The sequence below is a fragment of the Prinia subflava genome, chromosome 4, assembly GCF_021018805.1.
Source record: "Prinia subflava isolate CZ2003 ecotype Zambia chromosome 4, Cam_Psub_1.2, whole genome shotgun sequence".
NCBI lineage: Eukaryota > Metazoa > Chordata > Aves > Passeriformes > Cisticolidae > Prinia > Prinia subflava.
The window spans coordinates 27,799,676-27,815,509 of record NC_086250.1 but is presented as its reverse complement, the minus strand read 5'-3'; the positions used below and the strand labels follow the sequence as shown (position 1 = coordinate 27,815,509).

The window sequence follows — 15,834 nt, the reverse complement described above, 5'->3', positions numbered from 1 at the left end:
CTTGATCAGCATTATAGTAAAACCTTGCTCTTCCTCAGCAGATTCTCAATGTTGTAAATGCCAAGCCAATTTCAATTAATAAAATAAAATTTTATTAATTAAAGAATTACAGGACAAAATTTTTGGCGAACCAGCAATCGGAAGCACAGTGCTGATGCCCAGGGTCGGCACTGGGTGAACCTCAGCTATTGCCTCTATCGCACCGTAACTCCCCTCGTTCACGAATTGGCCCTTTTTGGTGTCCCCTTTTTATACAGTTTATTTGGCTGGCAGCAGAGGATTTCCCCACAGTTCTTTGTCTTTGGGTTGGTTTCTTCATATTCTGCCCTCCGGTCTGCTGAATGGGGTTCCCTGCAGAAAGGTGAATGTTAAGTTCCGTCCTCCAGTGTATGAATGGGAGGTGAAATCCGGAATGGGAGGAGTTCTCCTGATTCGTATCTCCTGCCATGGCTGGGCATTTCACAGTTCCACCGCCCCGGAGGACTGATTCCAATCTTGATTTACCCTTAGTTCTGCTGTCAATAGTGTGCTTCCCAATTCCCGGCAGGGGCATTATCTTTCCCAGAATTGCAGCCTCTGGGTGTTGCCCATCCTGATATTAGTCGGTTTCCTGCCCGACCTGCTTGTGTATTTCATTTCACAAAACATATTCACATTTTAAATATATACCAAAACATGAGTTAATAGACAGTATTTATTACATTAAGATGGCAAATATGACAATATGGGCTAGGACGATGCTATGTCTATTAGGTAGTTAGGTTTGGCACAGGGCTTACAACAGTTTTCTACCTGTTTGATTTTCTCTGATTACAAGTACACCAGACATACAGCTATGATCTGGGCACACAAAATCAGTATCTGCTCACACACTGGGTTGGAGCCAAGAACTCTGTGCTATACTTGCATAGATTCTTGCAATAAATTCTTTGGTTGCAAACATGATATGTCTTTGTGAGTGGCAAATAAAAACTGGAAGCATTCTAAACTGCACTAGGCATATTTTTGACTGGTTGATTTTACCCCTCACCATGGTAAAAATACAGAATTCAGTAACATGATAATAAAATATCATTTGCCATGTTGCTATGTGAACTGTGAATTACTTCTTCCTACTGGGGAAAGAAGCCAATAGTTGAAATATTTTAGCCAAAAAAACCCCAAACAATTGAAAGTATTTTGCCTTTTAATATTACATACCACTGCCATGATCTGGCCTAGAACTTGTTGTTTGTCCTTTGTTGTTTGGTTTCTCAGAAGCTGAGATCAGAAAAACTTCCTTGTTTTCTAGTACTCCAGCATAATAATCTAGGTTTAAGAATTTTATGGTTTTTACTTTAACTCACAACAGCACTCCTTCTGTGTCTCCTCTGTGTAATCCTAGCAGTAATTGCACTAACAGTGTGACCTGCAGGCTGTCAATTAGATGATCATCACTTAAGTCCTTGCTTCATTTTACCACAGGAGCTCAGTCTTCCATATTCTGACAAACTGCTTTTATTAGACTGCTGGAATTGACCCCGTTCCCTTCACGGATCAAAGCAGGGGTTTTCACTTCCCCATCTATAGTTCTACAATTCTGGTGTCTGTTTAGCATATGCTAGTGCCGTATGTGAGAACGGGAGGTGTTAGCTTTCCCCTCCTCTCTGTAACCTGGGAAGCTACGGGTGATGTCTTGCATACATGTGAGAAGTACCGTCTGCAATCCATGTGTGATCAGAGCAGGCTGGAGCTCCGTGCTGCAATCTCACAGCCCAATAGATGGCTACTTAACAGTCCTATCCTACTATTTTCTTCTTTGCTGAAGGATGCATTTAAAATCATTCATACATTCAAGGGTGGTTTTGTGTTTTGGTGGTTTTTTTTTTTCCTGTAAGTTCATTGAACTATGTTTTGAGCTACAATGTTATGTTAACTGTGTGAAGCTCACTTATTGATACAAAAGTGACTGAGGAATCAGACTGCAATGGTGATTCAAACCAGACATCATTCAGAGTACCTTTCTGTCTTATGAAATAACAAATATGGAGGTATGGCAATAAAGGTCATTTTTCTTTAACTGAGAGGGCAAAACAGCAGAGGAAATGAAGTTTGGTTGTGGGAGGGGGAGAAGGATGGAGGAGGTGAAGCTGCTGCAACATGCGAAGCTGAAAGAAGTGTCTGTCCCTGCTCTGAGAGTCACTTAAGTAGATAATCCATTTGCTTAGCAGGTTGCTGGCACTTAATGAAGAAAGTTCACAAAGGTGTGGAAGGCCCATTACAGTGTCATCAGCAATGAAAGGCCATCACTCACTTAGGGAAAAAGGGATTCAGCTTTGAGCTATGTGCTGAAGTCTTGAAATTCTTCTCATCCTATCCCAGCCTGATTGACACTACTGGAGGAGTATGTGAAGATAATTTCTGACTTTTTGTTTGATGAGTTGTCAGAATATTTTTTGATTGGTTTTGTTTCTTAGAAGGCACATATTTCTGAGTAGGGGTTCCTACCCCTGCTTAGAAGCAGGTGAAAAATGGAAAGTGTGGCTTCTGATAGAGAGACCAAAGCACAGCATGTCCATATAGGGCAGAAGGAGGACACTTAGGGGATGGGGCTGTCATTTGTGTGCATATCTACATATTTCTTCCCTTTGTTTTTTGTGCAGGCTTTGAGGTGTAATGAAGAATTATGTATAACATTTTTTTGCTTTTGAGCTCATGTATGCCACTAACATGTTAAGTAAATGATGGTAAACTTTCTTGTAAAACTCCTAATTTCAGGGGCTGATTAATGCATTGTGGATGTGTTTTTTTTTTTTTTTTTTTTTTTTTTTTTTTTTTTTTTTTTTTTTTTTTTAACTCAGCTCTCACAGTCTAATAAGCAGGCAAAGCTCAAAGTTCAGCATGCCTGAAGTATAACTGTTTAATTTTATTTGGTTTTCCTACACTGTGATAAATGCCAATAACTCACCTTTTGAAATTTATGAAAATTTAATAAAGAATAAAAATTGGTTACAAAAATTAATACAATAATAAAAGTTTAAAAAAAGTTTTCAGAGACAGGACAAATAATGAGACAAATAAGAGCAAAGAAGGTAGCCCGGGTCTACCGTCCCCCCTCCCTCTCAGACAAAGGCCGTGAAGGAGAAGGGCACTCTTTGGGAGGAATGTCCCCTTTTTGAAGACCAAAATTTCACGATTGTGCAATCTTTATCTTAAGACAGACCCATTTGCCCAGAGTCCCCCTTCTAATCCTGGGCGTTCAGGAGTTGGGCTTGACCAGGTGGTTCGTGTGGATTCAGTCTGGGTTGACCAGGTGGCTTCTGTGGATGCAGGGAGATATGCCTCTTGTCTTCTGAAAGTCCTAAGGGTGGGTTCTCTTCTTCTTGTTGTAACTGTTATCTCTGTTGAGAAACACCTCTGGGCCTCTCCTTTTTTTTTTTTCTCTCTTTTCTTTTCTGAGCTCAAGAAAATATCTTACACACAATTCTTTTATTATTAAAACTTAATGCTAAAAACTACATTTACTATATTATTCAAATGTCAATACAGCATAAATTTTCTACCTATCATTATTGTATATAGTAAATATCTGCATAGAGCCACACACACAACAAGCCTTTTTCACAATCCCCCCTCTTACTTTTTATAATAATTTTGGCTCGAGCAGTATTTACTGCTTTTCTGCATCCATTCTACATTCATTTTCTTCATAAATCAGTCTAGCTTCCTGGAGGGGATCTTCTACTCTATCTTGTTTCTTTAATACCATAATCCTTTGCACTGTTTTTGTTGTATCCATCCTTTGATCCATGGTCACTAATTGCATTCCTTGAACTACACTAGTGATGAGTCGAATGAAACAAGGGATCAAACAAGGGAGGAATATTAAACCAGCTGTGGCACATAAGAGGAAAAAACCTAGTTTCTTCCACCATTCTATTCCTAGTACATTATCCCACCAGCTGGTACTTAACATGGATTCCCACTTCTGAACTGGTACATGGGCGATTTTTCTAATATCATTGACTATATCCAGGACAGCTTCTCCATTATCATCTATTTTTAAACAACAATCTGATGTATTGAATTTTCCACAAACGCCCCCTTCTTCAGCTAGCAGGTAATCCAGTGCTAATCTGTTTTGGTACACAGCAGCTCTGATTTGAGTTTGTTGCCTGGATATCAATTCCATTGCCCTACCAGTTTTGTTTGTTATTATTTCTACGACTGCCTGAAGCCTTATGATACGATTTAACATATAAATGGGAGTTCGATATCCCCAACTCCCATCTTGTGCCCAGGTGGCTGGCCCATATGTTGCCAGTATGCGTTCAGGGGGCCATTCATCGTCTCCCCATTTTTGGAATCCTCCAATTACATTTCTCTTGCTTCTTTTTAGATCCTCATAAACTGGTATCCCTAAGTGATCCCCTTCAGGTCCGGGCAAAAGAAAAAATCCTGGTTGTATGACACCCAGAGTACAGCTCCCTTTCCACTTGGGAGGGAGTTTTGGATACGCCCTCTTCCCACATATCCAGAATAAACCGTCTGGAGCTTTCCAATAGTCTAATTTTTGCTCATTCATATTCTCCCAAAATTTAGAAATTTCTGGGATGCCAACATAAGGATTTTTTCCTGTACCATTACATTGAAAAAGCCTGATTTTATTATTATATTCACAATTTCCGTTTTTTTCTTTTTTCTGGGTCCAGTACATGGTAGGTTCTTCTGGGATCCACCATACAGAGGTTCCATTACTAACCTTGTATCTTTTACAGGGAGTTTTTCCTACTTCATGAAGGAACTTTTTTCCTTCACGCCAAAGACATTCCTCCCCTATGACCACTGAACTTAAAATCCATCCCTCTGGCCGATTTTCTCCCCTTATACTTGTTTGGTTCCACTTAAGGAGCTCGATTGGGCCTAGGCTGCTGCCTTTCCATGGCCATTCTTCTGACATCAAAGCCCCTCCACAGACCCAACAATTGGTTACGTTAAGTTCCTTACTTATTCTTTCTCCCAATTCCACAAACAGATTTTTACCCATCCGTGAAATATCTATTTCTTTTTCTAATTGTTGTTCCAATTTCTTATACAAACCGTCAAGTGAAATTGGTACAGGTTTAGGTGGTGGTGTTGGCCTAATTTTTTTGTCTATCAATTGTTCTTTTACCAAATCCTTTGCTTTACTCCCAATAATGTGGGTGAAACACATCCATTTGTCCCCTTTTGCACATTCACTTCCTCTTAAATTTTCCGCAATCCAATACTTTTTCCCATTGTGTATGCAGTTTCCCAGTTTGGAGGGGTTATAACAGTGACTGTTGATATGAGTGTGAGAAATAAAGAAGGAGCCTCGGCGTCTTTCCATATACAGTTTTTTGTAACACCTGTAGCATGGCCTGGTCGGCATCCCAAAAGGGAAGAGCCAGAAAATGAGTGACAGAACCAGGAGAGGTCCAGTATGGCTTATAATCCCACCTCCCATGCCTATGGGGTTGCAGCCCACAGCAGGTGTATGTGATCTTCTCGGTGGCGATTATAGAGGCCAATCTGGTCTTGCCCTCTCGTCTCTTGTCACTTTCTTTTAGCTAATTTCCAGGCAAATCGTTTTTGACACTTCTTGACCGTGGTCTCCCACTCCTCCTCAGCTATCTCCCATTCAACAGGCACTAATAATTCCCAACCACACAACCAAGTTATTATTTCAGTAGCTCCAAGGTCTGCTTGGATAGAGGGCTCAGGTGACACTCTACACTTCATACAACGAGAGCGTCGTTTGTGTGAACTACAGTACCAATGTTTCCCACAGCTTAAACACTTACATTTACACCAACCAGCATGTCCGGTATTTGGGTGAATTAAACAGGGTATTTGGTGTGGCAATGAATAATGTTGTAATTCACCCCCCTCTTTATATAAATCACAGGCTAAGGCCAGAACACAGGGATTTTCTGTCCGAAACAATCCTGATCCTCCTGTTTGTGGCGGCAGTACTCCTCCCCAGGGAGGGTGCCGGAGGTGTCTCAAAGTTTGTCCGGGCGGTATTTGAAACCACTGATACAAGCTCGGTTTAATTCCCCAATCAGGTTCAATCCTGCGTATGTTTCTTGGATCATTCGGATCCCCCCAGTTCATTATTACTCATTTTCGCTTAAAAGTTAATTTCGTTTCACCCGGCTCCGAGGATATCGTCCACTCCTTAGGCTTTTCCACAGGTCCTTTGATTCGGTTGGCGTGAATCCACCCTCGTTCTCTGGTTCGGATTGCCGTCTCGGTTGTCAGCAATACCTGAAAAGGACCTTCCCATTGTGGGGTTAAAGATTGTTCTTTCCATGTCTTTACTAATACCCACTCCCCTGGATGAATATTATGGATTTTAAAGTCTAAAGGGGTGGTTTGAGGGATTATTCCTTTTAGTCTTAAATTCTCAAGAGTTTTTGCAATTGTGTTAATATATCCCTTAACACTCCTTTCCCCTACTTCATAAGTAGCATTTTCATGTTTGGTGGTCAGAAAAGGTAACCCAAACATCATTTCATATGGTGACACTCCCAGATCTGATCTGGGTTGTGTTCGAATTCTCAGTAATGCTAAAGGCAAGCATTGTACCCATGACATTCGGGTTTCAACTATTAATTTGGTTAAAGTTCTTTTTAAAGTTTGGTTCATCCTCTCTACTCGGCCTGAACTTTGTGGATGCCATGGGGTGTGTAGTTCCCACTTTATCCCCAAAGCTTGAATTAATTGTTGTAACACTTTTGATGTAAAATGTGTTCCTCTGTCTGAATCTATTCTATTAATCATTCCATATCTTGGAATAATTTGTTCCAAAAGGGTTTTACTTACCACGTTAGCAGTAGCTTTGGTAGTGGGAACTGCCTCCACCCAATGAGTTAGATGGTCTGTTATTACTAATAGATATTTCCATCTTTGAACTTGAGGGAGTTCTGTAAAATCTACTTGAATACTTTGAAATGGCCTTAAGGCTAATTCCCGACCACCCCACGTGGTTTTCCTCATTACCTTCTTGTTTACCCTTTGACAAGTTATGCATCTTTCAGTGATTTTCTTTGCTACCCCATAAATCCCAATGCACCCATAGTTTCTTAAGAAATGATCACACAAAGCTTGAGTGCCCCAATGAGTTTTCTGATGCATGTCTTCTAATATTCTTCTAGTGAGTATTTTATTGAGTATTTGCCTTCCATCCGGAAGTCTCCACTTCCCTGATTCATCTTGTTCACTGCCTATCTCTTTCAATTCCTTTTCTTCTGTTTCACTAAATTTTGGAATTTCCAACATCTCCTCATTGGTAGTTAATACCAACATTACTTTTTCCACTCCATTTTCTGCTGCATCCCTTGCTTCCTGATCTGCCAAATTATTTCCCCTTACTTCTGGAGTTACTCCCTTTTGGTGACCTCTAATATGTACTACAGCTATCTCTTCAGGTAATTTTAATGCTTCTAGGACTTCTAAAATGAGCCCCTCATGTACTAATCCTTTTCCTCTTGAATTCAGCAAACCTCTTTCTTCCCAAATTTTTCCAAAGGTATGTACCACCCCAAAGCAATACATGCTGTCAGTGTAAATTGTACCCCTTTTACGTGCTAAGTGTTCCAGTGCCCTTTTTAGAGCATATAATTCACAGGTTTGAGCTGACCAGTTTGAAGGTAATTTCCCTTTTTCAATAGTTTGCATGTTCTTCCCATCAATTACTGCATATCCTGACATTCTTTTCCCTTGTAGGCATCTGGAGGATCCATCCACATAAATTATTTCTCCTTCTAGAAGGGCCTGGTCCTCAAGGTCTTCTCGAATCTTTGTCTGGTATTGGATAATCTCTAGACAATCATGTATTAAGTTATCTGTTGGTTCCCCATATAAAAATTGAGCTGGGTTCAGGCTTTTATTTACTTCTAATGTCAAATCATCACTGTCTATCAAGATCGCCTCATATTTTAGCATCCGAGAGTCTGTCAACCATTTTTCAGCCTTTTGGTTTAACACATTTCGAACTGCATGAGGCGTGCACACAATTAGTTTACCTCCAAAAGTCAGTTTACGACTTTCTTCAACTAGGATTGCAGTAGCTGCTATAGCTTGGATACATACGGGCCAGCCGTGGCTTACTGGATCCAACATTTTTGATAGATAAGCCACTGGCTTCTTTCCTCTTCCCCACTCCTGAGCTAAAACTCCATAAGCCACCCCCTTTTCTGTATTTACATACAGATAGAAGGGTTTCGCTAGTGAAGGTAAGCTTAAAGCTGGTATCGAGGCCAGTTTTGACTTCAGTTTTCCTAATTTATCCTCATCTTTCTTGTTCCATCTTATATCATCTCCCTCCGTCAATTTTTTATATAAAAATTTTACAGCCTGTGTGTATCCTTCAATCCATAATCTACAATATCCCAATAACCCAAGTAGTTTTCTGATCTCCTTTTTAGAAGAGGGAGAGGGAAGGGATAATATTCCCGCAATTCTTTCGGGGCTTAGCCTCCGATTTCCCTTGCTTATTAAGTGTCCAAGATATTTTACTTCTGGTTCCACAAATTGCAGTTTCCCTTTTGATACCCTCAATCCTTTTTCTCCAAGAAAATTTAAAAGCTTTATAGTAGCCTCTCTGACTTCAGCTTCAACTTCTCCTGATAGCAAGAGATCATCTACATATTGAATGACTTGTATCCCAGGAGGAGTGGGGAAAGTTTGTAATATGGTTTCTAAAGCTTGCCCAAATAAGTTCGGGGATTCAGTAAACCCTTGCGGCAATTTTGTCCATCTCAATTGCTGCTTTCTCCCAGTTTGTGGGTCCTCCCATTCAAAAGCAAAGATATCTCGGCTTTCCTCAGCTAATGGGCAAGCCCAAAAGGCGTCTTTAAGGTCCACCACACTAAACCACTGATGCTGGGGAGGGACCTTACTTAGGAGAGTATAGGGGTTTGGTACAACTGGATATCTAGTCCGAGTTCTCTTGTTTACCTCCCTTAAATCTTGTACCAGCCTGTAACTTCCATCAGACTTTTTTACTGGAAGAATGGGGGTATTATGAGGAGACATACAGGGTTCTAGTGTACCATCCCTTATCAGCCCTTCTATTACCGGCTTCAAACCTTCCCGTCCTTCTAATGAGATAGGATACTGACGCACCCGTATGGGACAATCTTCTCTCTCAATTGTAACTTTTATGGGATCAATATTCAATCCTCCCCTATTTCCTTCAGCAGCCCATACCTCCTTCTTAATTTTCTTTTCATCCTCCTGTTCTAATTTCAATATTTTAGCTGTCATCTTCCCATTTTCTGGTATAACTCCTATTCCTAATTTTATTTGGAAATCTCGTCCCAATAAATTACTGCCTGCCCCCGGGACCAGCAGAACATCTCCTACCCAGAATCTAGTTTCTCCCTCTATTAATACGTTTTTGATGATTGGAGCAGAAAAACCTTCTCCTTTGGCACCCACTACCTTTACAGTCTCTTTACTTACTTTATAACCTTTGGGAATATTTATCAGACACGTTCGTTCAGCTCCCGTGTCTGCTACAAACTTCAATTCTTCTCCTTGGGGACCTACTTTTAGGGTTATCACAGGCTCTTGATGGTATTTGTCCCCTAAAAAATAGAGCCTGAGACTTCCCTAGTCACTCTCTGTATTCATCTCTTTGAAGATTTTCAGATCTCTTGCCCGTTTAGGACAGTCCTTTTTATAATGTCCTTCACCCTCACAGAAAAAGCAGACATTTCTGGGATGCCCTTGTGGCTTCGTTTGTGTTGGGGTTTTATTTTTTCCCATTCTCCTGTCTTTATGACCATCATATTTAGGAGCAGTGCCTGTGTGTCTTTGATTTCTCTGGGAATTGTTTTCCCTCATAGTAACTGCCATAATTTTTGCCTGTAGCCTAGTTTGTTCTTCATCCCTTCGAACGTAGACTTTTTGAGCTTCCTTCAATAAATCATCTAATGGTTTTCCATGCCAATCTTCAATCTTTTCTAATTTTTTTCTAATATCTGGCCAAGCATTTGTAACAAAATTTATTCTCAATAAAGCTTTTCCCACTTCAGTTTCAGGATCTATTCCAGAATATTGTTTTATATTTCTCCTAAGTCGATCTAACCATTCAGTTGGGGTCTCTTCTTTTCCCTGTTGTATTTCAAAGGCCTTTTTAGCATTTACTCCTCGTGGGGCTGCCTCTTTTATCCCCTTGATTATGGTATTGCGATAATCATTCATACGTTTCCTCCCTTCCTCATTATTCTGACCCCATTCTGGAGGTTCTGTCGGCATTATGTCTTCTCCAGGAGGTCCCTGGGGATGCTCTCTATTCCATATTTTTACCCCTGCTGTTCTAATCATCTCCCTTTCCTCATGAGAGAATAATATCTTAATTATGGATTGCAATTCCTCCCAAGTATAGATATTTGGTCCCAGGAACTGGTCAAGCTGTTCAGCTGTGCCTATGGGGTCTTCCAGAATCCCTCTAATTTCCTTTTTAAAATTCCTGACCTCAGAGGAGGTCAGGGGAGCATTTACGAACCCCGTTCCTCCCCCTCCCATGGGTACCTCTCTTAGGGGAAATAGCCCGATTTCTTTTTCCCATTCCTTTTCTTTTATTTTGTTTTCATGTGGTGAGTAATAATCAGGAGAAAGTTGCTTCCTAACTGCATTTCTAGTATTTTTATAAGGGGCATCTGGTAGAGACAAAGGATTCTTTTTAACCGTAGCGGCAGCGGTTTTCAGAGAAACAGTTCCCATAACCGGAAGCGAGAATCTTGGAGGACTAATCATAGAGTTTTGGTCCTCCCAAGTAACTATAGAGTTTGAGTCCTCCAGAGGAGGGGCATGGGCGGGGTCTGCCACCGGAATTTCCGAAGGGGAAGTCATTTCCTGTCTACTCCATGTGGCTGGGCTGCCCACGCGGCCCATGGCGGCTGGGCCTGCCGTCTCCGGCACAAACGGGGCCGCGGCAGCAGCGCCCGGCATCGCCGGGGCCGGGGTTGCTGCCCAGGTCATCGGGGACAGGACCGGCGGAGACCCTCCACACGCTGGCAGCGAGGGACTCGTCGCCCCAGGAGGGCCAGGAGCCGCAGCTGCCTGCGGCGCCATCACTGCGGCAGATGGGAGGACTGGTGATTTCATAGCCACAGGAGAGGCGTGCAAGGGTCGGGCCGCTGCTGTCGCCGTTTCTGGCGATACTATTCCCGCGGCTGGCGGAAAAGCTTGGGGACCTGGGGTCGCGGGGGAAAGGGGCAAGAAACGGGCGGCCGCCTCGAGCGGGAGAGGGTCCGCCGCAATTACTGGCGGAGAAAGGGAAGGGAAAACCTCCCCCGCCGCCGTCACCGTGGCCGGCGAACCCGCCGCCGCCACTGTGGCAGGTGAAAAGGCGTGCGGACTTACGGCTATGGAGGAAGGGGTCAGAAAGCCCGCTCCTGCTGCCCCAGGCAGACAGGGAGCGGCTACCGGGGCCGGGGGGGGAAGGGGTCCCGGTGCCATCGGGGCTGCCGCCCCAAGCGGACCCGCGCCCGGGATGGGGACCGGGGCGAGATCACACGACAAGCCGGGACCCGCGATGTACGCGGGGACGAGCTCCGGCATTGGGGCCGAGGGAGACCTCCCGCTGGGTCCTGAATCTGGCAATGCAGGCGTGTTTTGAAAAGGAGGGGGTAAAAACTGTAGAGGGTCCCAATCCTTTTCTTTCTTTCTCTCCTGTTCCCCTTCCTTCCTTTTCCCTGCTTTCCTTTCTTGCTTTGTTCCAGGGGTTTCTGTTACTTTAAAAATTTTTATTTTTCTATAATCCCCTGTCCAACAGGCCGCGTAATTTCTTTCTTCTAAATCACTCTGTTCCTTTGAATTTATAAATTCGTTTAAAGCCTGACAAATCCATTTTTCAAAGGAACCATATCTAGGCCAATAAACGTGATCAGATCTTATTTTCTCTCTTGGCCATTCTAGCATACAAAATTGTATCATCTTTACTTTATCCTTTGTCCTTGTACAAGGGTTCTTTTCCCAATTACTTAACATGATTCCCAGTGGACTGTCTGGAGGAATTTCTGTGGATGGTTTTTTACTTTTTCTTTTCTTCCCTATCTTCTCTTTACTGGATTTCTGTCCCATTTTTCAATATTCTCTCTCTACTCCAACCCCCCCCCGTGTCTCTGTTCAGCTTCCCTTTACCCCCACAAAAACTATTTTTCTCCTTTCTCTCACACTATTTCTTAATACAATTTACCTTCTCTGAGGAACTATAATAAAGCTTAAAATAAAATAAAAATCTACACTTTCTATGCTTTCATTCGTCCACATTCACTCCACTCTATTTTTCACTTAATCTCACACACAACAAAACAATCACAACTACAAGGTACCTTTTACTTTCCACACACTTTTACACTCTTTAACCTGGCCAGACAATGCCCTTCACAAACCCTCAATCTGGCAGTGTTGGGGGTTCTCCCCAACCCCAGGTGCTCTTGGGTTTATTTCATAGATTCTGCAGAATTTAACATAACCCTGGATGTCTCGGAATTGCTTCCTCCAATCCAGCTGGTTATCAACCCGGGCAGACAATGCCCTTCACAAAACCCTCAATCTGACAGTGTTGGGGGGTTCTCCCTTCCCAACCTCAGGTGCTCTTGGGTTTATTTCCTAGATTCTGCAGAATTTAACATAACCCTGGATGTCTCGGAATTGCTTCCTCCAATCCAGCTGGTTATCAACCCGGGCAGACAATGCCCTTCACAAAACCCTCAATCTGACAGTGTTGGGGGGGTTCTCCCTTCCCAACCTCAGGTGCTCTTGGGTTTATTTCCTAGATTCTGCAGAATTTAACATAACCCTGGATGTCTCGGAATTGCTTCCTCCAATCCAGCTGGTTATCAACCCGGGCAGACAATGCCCTTCACAAAACCCTCAATCTGACAGTGTTGGGGGGTTCTCCCTTCCCAACCTCAGGTGCTCTTGGGTTTATTTCCTAGATCCCAGCAAAAGCTTTTTAGGGTCCCCTTTTTCACACACTTTACCTTTTCCCTGGGGGGGTTTCTCTCACTCCTTTTTACCATTCACTTTCGTCCCGGTGCTGGCCGCCTCCCTCGCGGGACAACGGAACCGCAGCGTAGGGGACTCCGCTCTCGCTTGGAAGGTCCGGGTGTTACCCCAGCCCGCCTCTCAGGCACACACACTTTCAGCCCCCGTTCCGCGCCAAACGCTGCCACCCCCAGTCCCAGCAATTCTTACCACTCCGTTGTTCTTGGGTCTTTATTCTTCGTGTACACTTTGATGTTAGGAGCTGGTTACCGCGGTTTTTAGGGAATTCTTTCCCTTCTCTTTGCCTTATTGCCTCCTTTTGTCCTTGGATCTTACCCCTTTCTGGGGTACTCTGCAAGGACCAGAGCCGAGGCCGCCTAATGCAGGCGGGACGCGTCTCCCTGGTCTCTAATCCTCTCACAGCACTCACAGTGGGGGTATTTTAAACCATCCCTCTGCTACCAAATTGTGATAAATGCCAATAACTCACCTTTTGAAATTTATGAAAATTTAATAAAGAATAAAAATTGGTTACAAAAATTAATACAATAATAAAAGTTTAAAAAAAGTTTTCAGAGACAGGACAAATAATGAGACAAATAAGAGCAAAGAAGGTAGCCCGGGTCTACCGTCCCCCCTCCCTCTCAGACAAAGGCCGTGAAGGAGAAGGGCACTCTTTGGGAGGAATGTCCCCTTTTTGAAGACCAAAATTTCACGATTGTGCAATCTTTATCTTAAGACAGACCCATTTGCCCAGAGTCCCCCTTCTAATCCTGGGCGTTCAGGAGTTGGGCTTGACCAGGTGGTTCGTGTGGATTCAGTCTGGGTTGACCAGGTGGCTTCTGTGGATGCAGGGAGATATGCCTCTTGTCTTCTGAAAGTCCTAAGGGTGGGTTCTCTTCTTCTTGTTGTAACTGTTATCTCTGTTGAGAAACACCTCTGGGCCTCTCCTTTTTTTTTTTTTCTCTCTTTTCTTTTCTGAGCTCAAGAAAATATCTTACACACAATTCTTTTATTATTAAAACTTAATGCTAAAAACTACATTTACTATATTATTCAAATGTCAATACAGCATAAATTTTCTACCTATCATTATTGTATATAGTAAATATCTGCATAGAGCCACACACACAACAAGCCTTTTTCACATACACTATCAGGCTTTAGTGCAAATAATGCTTGGAAAAGTATGTAGCAAAGCTTCTTTCAAATAGATCTTACAAATGATTTGACAAGAAAATCTCTGCACCATAGAAACTCTTGATTTCCATCAATGAAAATTGTAAAATGATGAAAATTACCTGGAACTTTTTGGCTGTGCCGTAAGAGAGTGATAGTGTCACCTCACTAATAATTTTATTTTCAAGTTGATGATGGACTTTATAGACAAGAATCTATCTTACCATATGATGCATGTAAAGTAAATGAATATGTGCATGTATCCAGCTATCTCTTATAACTCCTGAAACTGGAAATAATTGAAAAGCACATATTTCACACCTCGGCAAAAAAAAAAAAAAGTGTCTTTAACTTAGAGCCCAGGGAAAAGATTTTGATTTTCTTAAGAATATTCTACCTTCATAAAAGAAAAACTAATAGTTGGGAGGTTTGTTTTGTTTTGTTTTGTTTTGTTGTGGGAAGGAGCCCTAATGAAAAGATGGATTTGATAAAAATAATTGTGGAAAATAGGGTTATTTAATTCATGTTCTATAAATAATTATAGACTGGAAACTGTAATATATTGTATAAAGGTATGTGTGTCTGCTCAACCCGCAAGTTTCACGGACTTCTGTAAAGCGCCTCTCCTGATCTCCCTGGTCCAGAAATAGAAGGTGAGAACACGAGGCACTGATGAGACAATGAGTACCGATCAACCTACCCTTGCATACATGCAGCGAAAATTACCAGGACTTACACCAGTCGAATGCTACGTGCCAGAGGAATCATCACACACTTCTATGACGGTTAAATTACTCAAAGCAAGGACTAACTCTGGACATCAGCATTTGAATGGGCCAGGGGACCCTTTCGGGATTTAGTATAAACAAAGTTAATGGCCGGTGCTTAGTGAAACAATGGGAGAAAGGCTGCCGAGGGTGATATTAAGGGTATTTAAGTTAAGCCTCTAGGTGGGCAAGGCGTGAACCCAGCTAGAGACTCAGACTGCCAGGGTCCGTGTCTCTGGGTCACCCTTGACTCATTTTTTCCCGGGAGAAATTCTGTCAAGTAAGTGTCGCTGTTTGTGGGGTTTTGTTTTGTTTTTTTATTACTTAAAATTCTGTAATTTGATTCCAAATTTTGTGATTTGAATTTTAATAAACCAAATTATTGAATTTGGTAATAAATTGTCCTGGCATTTATAACATAATGAATGTCTTTCCAGGAGAATAGAGGAAGGAAAAGCCCCTACAGAAGTCTAGGAAGAATGGTGCATCACAGCACAATTTTTTTTAATTTTTTAAGTGTTTCATATTAGTAAATTTTGAGCAGAATCTAACCATGAAAGAACATATTATAAATGCTAATAAATTCTTTTTTAAATTGGTACTTTTGAAACTGTTGAAAGTTGTGTTTGCTGAGCTTGTAACATGTTACACGTTGAACTTGTAGTCATTCACTTCTGCCCCTCTCATAGCAGATGCAGCTGGGGATGGTGGGGCAGAGGAGGTGGAACTGGGGCTGGCAGGCAATTATGTTAAACTAAAACTACTGCAGAACTGTGTCTGTCAGCAGCTACCAAAGAGTCTTTGAAGTTAAGGGAAAGATTTCCACTGGTTCTATATTGTGGATGGGATGCTTTGTGCATTTTTTCTTCATTGTGTCATT

The 15,834-nt window shown here is 42.1% G+C and overlaps 1 long non-coding RNA gene across 1 annotated transcript; it reads right to left on the bottom strand.

The window, feature by feature from the left end:
- Positions 1 to 2,781: 2,781 nt before the first annotated feature.
- Positions 2,782 to 15,629, bottom strand: LOC134549342 (uncharacterized). Its single transcript, XR_010080065.1, has 2 exons — positions 14,157 to 15,629; positions 2,782 to 2,918 (listed from the first exon to the last, which is right to left on the bottom strand). It is a non-coding gene; the product is annotated as an uncharacterized LOC134549342 (long non-coding RNA).
- Positions 15,630 to 15,834: the final 205 nt, after the last annotated feature.